Here is a 9,134-nt window from a genome sequence, read left to right on the forward strand (position 1 = left end):
TGCATTTCCCTAATGACCAGTGATGATGAGCATTTTTTCATATGTTTGTTGGCCTCATGTATGTCTTCTTTTGTAAAGTACCTGTTCATATCCTTCGCCCATTTTTGAATGGGCTTGTTTGTTTTTTTCTTGTAAATCTTTTTTAGCTCGTTGTAAATTCTGGATATCAGCCCTTTGTCAGACGGGTAGGCTGCAAAAATTTTTTCCCATTCTGTTGGTTGCCAATTCACTCTATTGACTGTTTCTTTCGCCGTGCAGAAGCTGTGGAGTTTGATCAGGTCCCATTTGTCTATTTTGGCTTTTGTTGCCAATGCTTTTGGTGTTTTGGTCATAAAGTCCTTGCCTACGCCTATGTCCTGAATGGTTTTGCCTAGGTTTTCTTCTAGGGTTTTTATGGTGTTAGGTCTTATGTTTAAGTCTTTAATCCATCTGGAGTCAATTTTAGTGTAAGGTGTCAGGAAGGGGTCAAGTTTCTGCTTTCTGCATATGACTAGCCAGTTTTCCCAACACCACTTATTGAACAGGGATTCCTTTCCCCATTGCTTGTTTTTGTCGGGTTTGTCAAAGATCGGGTGGTTGTAGATATGTTGTGTCACCTCCGACGCCTCTGTTCTGTTCCATTGGTCTATATCTCTGTTTTGGTACCAGTACCATGCTGTTTTGATTACTGTAGCCTTGTAGTATAGTTTGATGTCCGGTAGTGTGATGCCTCCTGCTTTCAAAGGTCTTATAATCTAATAACAGTGTTGTTAGAACAAAGTACATTTTATAGCACTTTACAGTTTACAAAATGATTTTGTCAGAGGCTTTTGAACCCAAGCAACTCCATCTCGATCTCAAATAGGAGCTGGCTAAAATGAGGCTGAGACCCATGGCGCCACATTCCAGGAGAGTTAAGGCATTCTAAGTCACGGGATGAGATAGGATGTAAGCACAAGATACAGGTCATAAGAACTGTGCTGATAAAACAGGCTGCAGTAAAGAAGCCAGCTAAAACCCACCAAAACCAAGATGGTGACAAGAGTGACCTCTGGTTGTCCTCGCTGCTCCACTCCCACCAGTGCCGTGACAGTTTACACATCCCATGGCAACATCAGGAAGTTACCCTATATGGTCTAAAAAGGGGAGGCATGAATAATCCACCCCTTGTGTATCATATAATCAAGAAATAACCATAAAATTGGCAACCAGCAGCCCTCAGCGCTGCTCTGCCTGTGGAGTAGTCATTCTTCTGTTCCTCCACTGTCCTAATAAACTTGTTTTCACTTTGCTCTATGAACTTACCTTCAGTTCTTTCTTGCATGAAGTCCAAGAACCCTCTCTTGGAGTCTGGATCAGGACTCCTTTCTGGTAATAAAATGAGAGCATTCCCTGGCCCCTTTGCAGCATGTGCAACAGGGATGTGGCTTATTTATTCAGTCCCCCAAACGCTCAAATCCCTTAATGTAGGGGGAGCATGCAGGTGAGCAGGTGCAGGAGCTGGGGTGAGCACTTCTGGGCTCCAGCCCCACCAGAGTGTCTAGGGGTGTTACAGTGCTTTTTTAGCCCTGCCATACGGGGACAGCTTAACTGTTAAACAGCTGAGTGAAGAGTCAGTGTGACAGCCTTTTTGGGTTCCTGCATCCAGTGCATCCTGAGTTCTTGTCCAGTGTCCAGGAAGAATCTGGTCACACAGACTTGAAGGATGGTGAATGTAGGGATTTTATTGAGTAATGGAGGTGGTGCTCATTGGGATGGGGAGCTGGAGAGGGGATGGAGTGGGAAGATGATCTTCCCCTGGAGTTTGGCGATCCTGCAGCTAGTGTCCTCTCCAATCGCTCCCAGCTGATCTCCTCTCAACATTCAGACACTTCCTCTCTTCTCTCTTTCTCTGCTACTCTTCTGCTTGTGGAGCCTGGGGTTTGAGGTTTTTATGGGTGCAGAATGGAGGGTGTGGTGGGCCAGGGTTGGTTTGGAAAACGCTCAGACGGAAAATAGGGATAACTGTTCTCATTTAGAGCCATGGTTTCCAGGCTTTAGGGTGGGGCCTTTGCTGGGGAACCACTCTCTTCTACCCAGTATTTCCCTACCTCCTGTCCATATCAGTAAGACTTTTATAAACAATATTCCATTTACTCTTTAGAATGAAGAATCTTGTTACAAATAAGGAGGAAACTCAGGCTCTGAGAGGTTAAGCAATTTATCTAATATTTCTTAGTGAGTAAGCCAAGATTTGAACCCAAGAATTCAACCTAAACTTTCTGTCTCATCACAGCCTGTTACAAAATCGTTGTAAAGATTGAGTCCATTTCAAGTATTTTTAGTTAACTGTTCATAGGGCTTTTCAGAGGCAGTTTTATGGTTTTGTGGAATGTGGTTAATGAACAGGTAAGACTGTTTTGTACAGAGCAACATCCATTCCCATGCTGGTAATATCCTTGGGTCCTTAGAAGCATGCCACATAGATTGAACATGACTTCTCTGATTTTGACTACCCTTTCAATTCACCTTTTTTTTTTTAACAGGTTAAAAAAAAGTTAAAAGACCCAACCCTTTCTTTGAAGGTCAAACTGATCAAGTTTTGATTTAGCTGAGGCTGAATCAGTAGTTTACTGTGTGTGCCGACTCCCAGTCCCCATCACCGCCATAATGCTCAACTAAGCTTTTTCAAAGGAAAGGCATCTGCTTGCATTGTAAGTACTAGTTGTTGATGACAAAAAAAAAAAAAACACACACAACATTGTATGCCTCAGGCCGTATCTATGAAAAAAAAATCTTCCCTGAATCTGTCCTCAGATCCTTTTTAATGCAAGTTGAGACAAGAGACTTCCTAGCTGGCTGGGACCAAGAACAATGCCCTGTAGCTGTGGGTGTGGGAGTGGGTGCGGCTTGTCATCGGCAGCTTTTGAAGAGGTGTCAAAAAAAGGCCATTTTGAAATAAGTGCTCCTGTTACGTAAAAGAGGGCAGTGCCTAGGTCAGAAATGTCCAGCGGTCTCCTTGAAAAAAGAGAAGGGGAGAAAACAACTTTCCGAGCTGGAAGCAGAGCTGATATTCTACCGTTTTGTGAACCCCTTTCCCAGAGGTGTTTCTGGGAGCACCGAGATCAAATTACAAAAACATTTTCTGCTTCACAATTACTTAGTTGGGATTTTTCTTTCTTTCTTCCTTTTTTGAAATAGGGTCTCACTCTGTCACCCAGGCTACAGTGCAGTGGTGCGATCTTGGCTTACCGCAGCCTCCACCTCCAGGGCCCAAGTGATCCTCCCACCTCAGCCTCCCGAGTAGCTGGGACCACAGGCACATGCCACCATGCCCAGCTACTTTTTGTATTTTTGGTAGAGATGGGGTTTTATCTTGTTGGCCAGGCTGGTCTCAAACTCTGGGGCTCAAGTGATCCACCGGCCTCGGCCTCCCAAAGTGCCAGGATTATGGGTGTGAGCCACCGCGCCCGGCCTTAGTTGGGGTTTTAACTGGCAAAACTTTCTTCTTTCAAAGTCCAGTACTCCACTGATTTTCCCCTTTCTTCCCTCTCTGCAGGGATGGCAGTGGGGAAGTTGAGATGCTGCAGAAGAGTGTGCCGAGGGTGCCTATATGTTAGATCACATGCCATAACCAGGAAATATTTTTAGAAATCCAGAAAAAAAAAAATATCTCCTGGGCGAACGGTGTCGATTTTGTGCTGTTTGGGGAAAGTGGCTCATCAGAGTAAATGCCTCTTTCTCTGATGCCGTAAGTATTCTCTCTGCCTCAGATGAGCAGGTTATTAAGGTAATGTTACCCTTTATTGCTGAAAAGCAGTGTAAATAGACACCCAGACTACAGAGATTACTTGCTTTCAAACTGCAGAAATGAGACTCTTTCTCTTACAATTTCCCTTTCCACCAAATAGCATACCCTATTTACTTGGGGGAAATAGTCACCTTCTTATAATGACCACACCCATGTGCTCAGATGGAAAAAGCTGGCAAAGTAAGTGCTGTTATTATCTGGGCAAATCTTTGAGAGTTTCCTTCCTCATCCTGTGTTGTTCTGCTCTGAGCTCACTGCCCTCCCTTCATTAAAGTCACATAGGGAAGATACTGCCCCTTCTGCTCCGCACAAGGGTCAAGGAACTCCCAGTCCCAGGATGGAGGGTGTCTCTTGACTGATGGGGATGGGGGCAGGGGTGAGAATCGTTTCAGGACCATCTGATACTGAGAGAGGAGACTCAGCCTGCCGCCCTTGGAGAGCTCTCAGCTGATGAAAAAGACACAGTCCTGACATGAAGAAATTTAGACACACACATGCACACATAGACACATGCATATATACATAGACATGTGTACATATGCGCACATATATACACATACATTTCCACCAAATATTATATATTAATTTATATTTTTCTTGGAATACAGAGAGAAAAGTAGCATTTGATGAATAATTCTGAGACTAAGAGACAGTGTAATTAGTATTAGTTGACCCAAACTATGGAGTTAGTGCTGGGGAAAAGAGGTCTTAAAGGGAGGGGGTGTTTGGCTCCATGTAAAGAGAGTCAGTGTGACTTAGGTATACTCTGAGTGCTTAATATCAGCCTAGGAAAGAATAGCAGAGACTCCGCCTGCTGCTTCCCGACAGGGATTTCTTTATAACCAAAGCACAATAGCTTTACCCAGCCCACTGTAACAGGATAAACAAGTTTGATGTAACTTCCAAATCTATTTTCTATTGTAAGTTCGTTTATTGAATAAAATAGCAATTCAACATGTTTGCAAATCATGGTGCTGTTAGATGCCAACGCTGGCAGAGATTCATGTGTTTACTGTACAGCTCGCCCAGTCAGGCTCTGCTACTCAGCAGAGCAGCAATGTGGAATTCCAAACAGCTGCAAGTCGTAAGTGGAAAGCGGTTTTTGCTAATCATCCAGGGGGTTATGTGGCGTGGTGGAAACTGTTCCAGACAGCAACTTGCGTGTAGCGTCAGGACTTGGAAACGGCTTCTGGAAACTTGCTTTTTGGACTGATAAAAATTAGGAGCGAAGTGGTGACGTGATCTTGCACACTTGTATTTAGTATTGTCTAAATGTGAACGTGGATTTGTTTTACATTAGAAAACCCCTATTCAACAGCTTTTGGGACTGATTCCCAGCATCTGAGGAGAACGCACAAAAGCAAAGATGTGGTCCACTTACGGGGGAAAATAGGAGAGCTACCTCCTCACGCTTCCCCGAAGGATTCAAAAATTCTTCTGGGATGTGTGTGGTTTTTAAAATCTACGTTGAATGTAGAATTAACTTATGTCCATTCAGCCAGAGAAAAGTTTATCTTGGTTTCTCAGTAAAAGCACATTTTCAAGATATAGATGTGCAATCAGGGCTTCGGCGGCGGCTACCAAGAAGTATACTTAATCTGTGAATACCCCTACCCAAGGTGGCCACTCTAAAACTCAGGATTTCCTAGGCCTACCATCACCTTTTGCCATGCAATGATCCGCAGCCCTGTTCCACCGTGTCCTGGCTAGAGCTTAGAATGGGCTTTGGAAGCTCAGGCTAGAGGCTGCATTTCTCTCCCATCACGAATGGGAAGTGAAGACCCTTTGCTGCTGCTTTTTGTCTGGGGCTGGAGCACTGAGAACATGGCCTCGAAGCTGGCTGCCAGGTGCACGAATAGCCAGGCTGTCTGCTCGGTCCCTTTTGTCCTGGTCTTTGGCATCCGAGGTAGCCCTAGCCTGTGTTCCAGCCGCCTAGCTGGTTGCTGCCAGCTCAGCTTCCCAGGACTTGGGCCTAATCCCGGTCTCACGCCTCACATGGAGCTGGCTGGTTCCTGTTAGCATTTCGGTCTACCCCTAATGGCGAGCATCGTTGCTGCCAAGTACTCATGAAACTGGATTCCCGTTTGGCCCCTTCTGATCAGACCCTTCTGGATCACTTTGCCTGCTTGGAAACAGACGGCAGTTATGCCACGTCCCTTGGACTTGTCTATGGCTGCTCAGGGAAGAGCTGTGTCTGGTCCGTATGTTCTGATTCATGATATCCCCTTTCCTCCAGCCTGTAGTGCAACTGGCTTCAATCTGGAATTCTAGGTAATGCTAACCCCTTTTGGAATAGCTTCTTATAGTTATGATCTGTGCTGAACAAAATAATCTTATCAAGTGCAGAGGCTTTCAGAGAATGTTACCTTTCAAAGTAAAGTTCTCAAGAACATTCTAGAAGATCACGTTTTGCTTTTTCCTTAGCAGCTTAGATCAAGGCATAGGGGATTTGATAGATTTATGACAAGACCTTTTTCAAATATGTTGATCTGGCTAGCTTTGTCCTCAAAAGAATGCTCTGTCCTGGAGCTACGCAAATGGGTAAGTTCTTGCAAATGGTCCATCAACTGATCATAGAGGAAAATAATTAGCTAAGTCTTTCGTTATGCCTCAGAGTGTTTTTTGTTTGTTTGTTTGTTTGTTTTTTAGACAGAGTCTCACTCGGATCACCCAGGCTGGAGTGCAGTGGCACTACCTGGGCTCATTGCAGCCTTGACCTCCTAGGTTCATGTGATTGTCCCACCTCAGCCTCCACAGGTGCGGGCCACCATGCCCAGCTAATTTTTTGTTATCTTTTTTAGTAGAGATGGGGTTTTACCAGGCTGCTCTCGAACTCCTGGACTCAAATTATCCACCGCCTTCACCTCCCAAAGTACTGGAATTACAGGCATGAGTCACCACGTCTGGCCTCGGAGTATACCTTTACCGAAGCTGTTTTTGGTGGGTACTGTTGGGGTTGCACTAGTGTGAGGTGGGAGTGAGCCATGAGCCGGCCTCTGTCCCTAGCCCACAGAGTCACCTTGACTGCTGTGTGCTGCCGCAGGGACTGTTGAAGCCTCGGGATGGTCTATGCCATGAGGAGGGCCTGCAGGACCAGGTCTTTCTGACCTGGGATGAGTGCAGAGCATAGCTGGACCCATTTCCTGCTGCCAGATTTAAGAAGTTTGCCACAGAAGATGAGGCCTGGGCCTTTGTCAGGAAATCTGCAAGCCTGGAAGTTTCAGAAGGGCAGAAAAACACAAGAATCTCAAGCAAAAGCCAGCAAGGGACTCCGTGAGCCGCTGAACAAAGATGGGGATGAAAGCACAGAGCCGTGTGTAAAGCCTGTGAAGCCAATCACAGAGCCAGTGCCTCCAGTGAGCAGAGACATTTTCTTACACGGGAGCCTTTGTTGTCGTCTACACTGATGGCTGCTGTTCCAGTAATGAGTGGAAGAGGGCACTAGTGGGAACTGACGTTTACTGGGGGCCAGACCATCCTTTAAATGTAGGCATTAGACTTCCTGGGTGACAGACAAACCAAAGAGCAGAAATTCGTGCAGCCTGCGACGCCGTAGAGCAAGCAAAGCCTGCAAACGTGAATGCATCGGTTTTGTACACAGAGAGTGTGTTTACTGTAAACGGTGTAACTAACTGGGTTCAAGGTTGGAAGAAGCACGGGTGGAAGACAAGTACATAGAAAGAGGTGATGAACAAGGAGGACTCTGTGACACTGGGACACTGGAGAAGCTCACTCAAGGCATGGATATTCAGGGGATCCTTGTTCCTGGTCATCCAGGGTTTATAGGCAATGAGGAAGCTGGTAGATTAACGAGAGGAGCTAAACATTCTGAAGACTAAGCAAAGTGACTTTATTACTTGGGAAAACTTGGGCCAGTGGCTGTTTCACTACTTTTGCTTCCTGGTGTGGAACAGAGACTGCGGGCTGGACCATTGCGGTGGATGGGCAGACGTGGCTTTCACACTGAATCATGGTGGCAGGTGGCATTCTGTGATACATTTTGATAAAAAGTGGTTAAATATATATTGAACATCTTTGAGATTTAATCTGTGAGATTTTGGCATTTTGCTTATTAGGTTTGATACTGTTCTTTCTTTCTTTTTTCTTTTTTTTTTTTTAGAGACGGGTTTTCACCATGGCCAGGATGGTCTTGATCTCCTGACCTTGTGATCCGCCTGCCTCAGCCTCCCAAAGTGCTGGGATTACAGGCGTGAGCCACCGTGCCCGGCCTAATACTGTTCTTTCTTATTCTGTTGCAGTCTGGTTTAAATGCCACAGCTTTGATTTGTGTGTTGTTGTTGAGATGGAGTCCTGCTCCATCACCTAGGCTGGAGTGCAGTGGTGTGATCTCAGCTTACTGCAACGTCCGCCTTGTGGATTCAAGTGAGTCTCCTGTCTCAGCCTCTGGAGTAGCTGGGACTACAGGCCCATGCCACCACGCTCGGCTAATTTTTATATTTTCAGTAGAGATGGGGTTTCACCATGTTGACCACGCTGGTCCCAAACTCTTGACCTCAAGTGATCCACCCACCTCAGCCTCCCAAAGTGCTGGGATTACAGGTGTGAGCCACCGTGCCTGGCCCACAGCTTTGATTTTGATAAGAAAAATAAATTAATTAAAAATAAATAAATAAATAACAGTGGTTCAAAGATGCACGTCAGAAGTCTAGAAATATTCTGAAGCATCTATTTACCTTCCAGTTCAAAGATGAGTCTCCTGCTTCTACAGGTGACTTGCACCTGTGGGCACTTTAGAGACAGATGCAGCCGGGGGTCTGGGCGGGCTGCTCAGCAGGGAGGGTGAGCTGGTCTCAGCCTCACATACCTGCTTAATGGGCACTGACGTAGTGGGCAAAGCCTGCGCACAGGCGACCCTGGCTGCCAGGCCGTTCTCTAGGGACAGTTACAACTTGTAAAGACCAAGATGCGTAAATAAATCTTTCCAAAATTTCTTTGGCTGTTTTGTTGAAAACTCTACATACTTAAAAAAAAGTTTGCCATGATCATCAATTTAGTAAACCTTTTTATCATAAAATAAAAACATATAGGAAGACAGACAGACACACACATGCTATTTTCATTAAGACTTCTGCCTATTGGGAGGCCGAGGCAGGTGGATCACGAAGTCAAGAGATCGAGACCATCCTGGTCAACATGGTGAAACCCCATCTCTACTAAAAATACAAAAAATTAGCTGGGCATGGTGGTGCGTGCCTGTAATCCCAGCTACTCAGGAGGCTGAGGCAGGAGAATTGCCTGAACCCAGGAGGTGGAGGTTGCAGTGAGCCAAGATCGCGCCATTGCACTCCAGCCTGGTTAACAAGAGGGAAACTCCATCTCAAAAAAAAAAAAAAAAAAAGACGTC

General features: G+C 45.5%; 1 pseudogene; it reads left to right on the top strand.

Annotated features, from left to right (window-relative positions):
• Nucleotides 1-6,926: 6,926 nt before the first annotated feature.
• LOC105721994 (ribonuclease H1-like) lies at nucleotides 6,927-7,608 on the top strand (annotated as a pseudogene).
• The last annotated feature ends 1,526 nt before the right edge of the window (nucleotides 7,609-9,134 follow it).

The sequence above is a fragment of the Aotus nancymaae genome, unplaced genomic scaffold, assembly GCF_030222135.1.
Source record: "Aotus nancymaae isolate 86718 unplaced genomic scaffold, 86718_ANA_hifiasm-v0.15.2.pri h1tg000039l, whole genome shotgun sequence".
Classification (NCBI taxonomy): Eukaryota; Metazoa; Chordata; class Mammalia; order Primates; family Aotidae; genus Aotus; species Aotus nancymaae.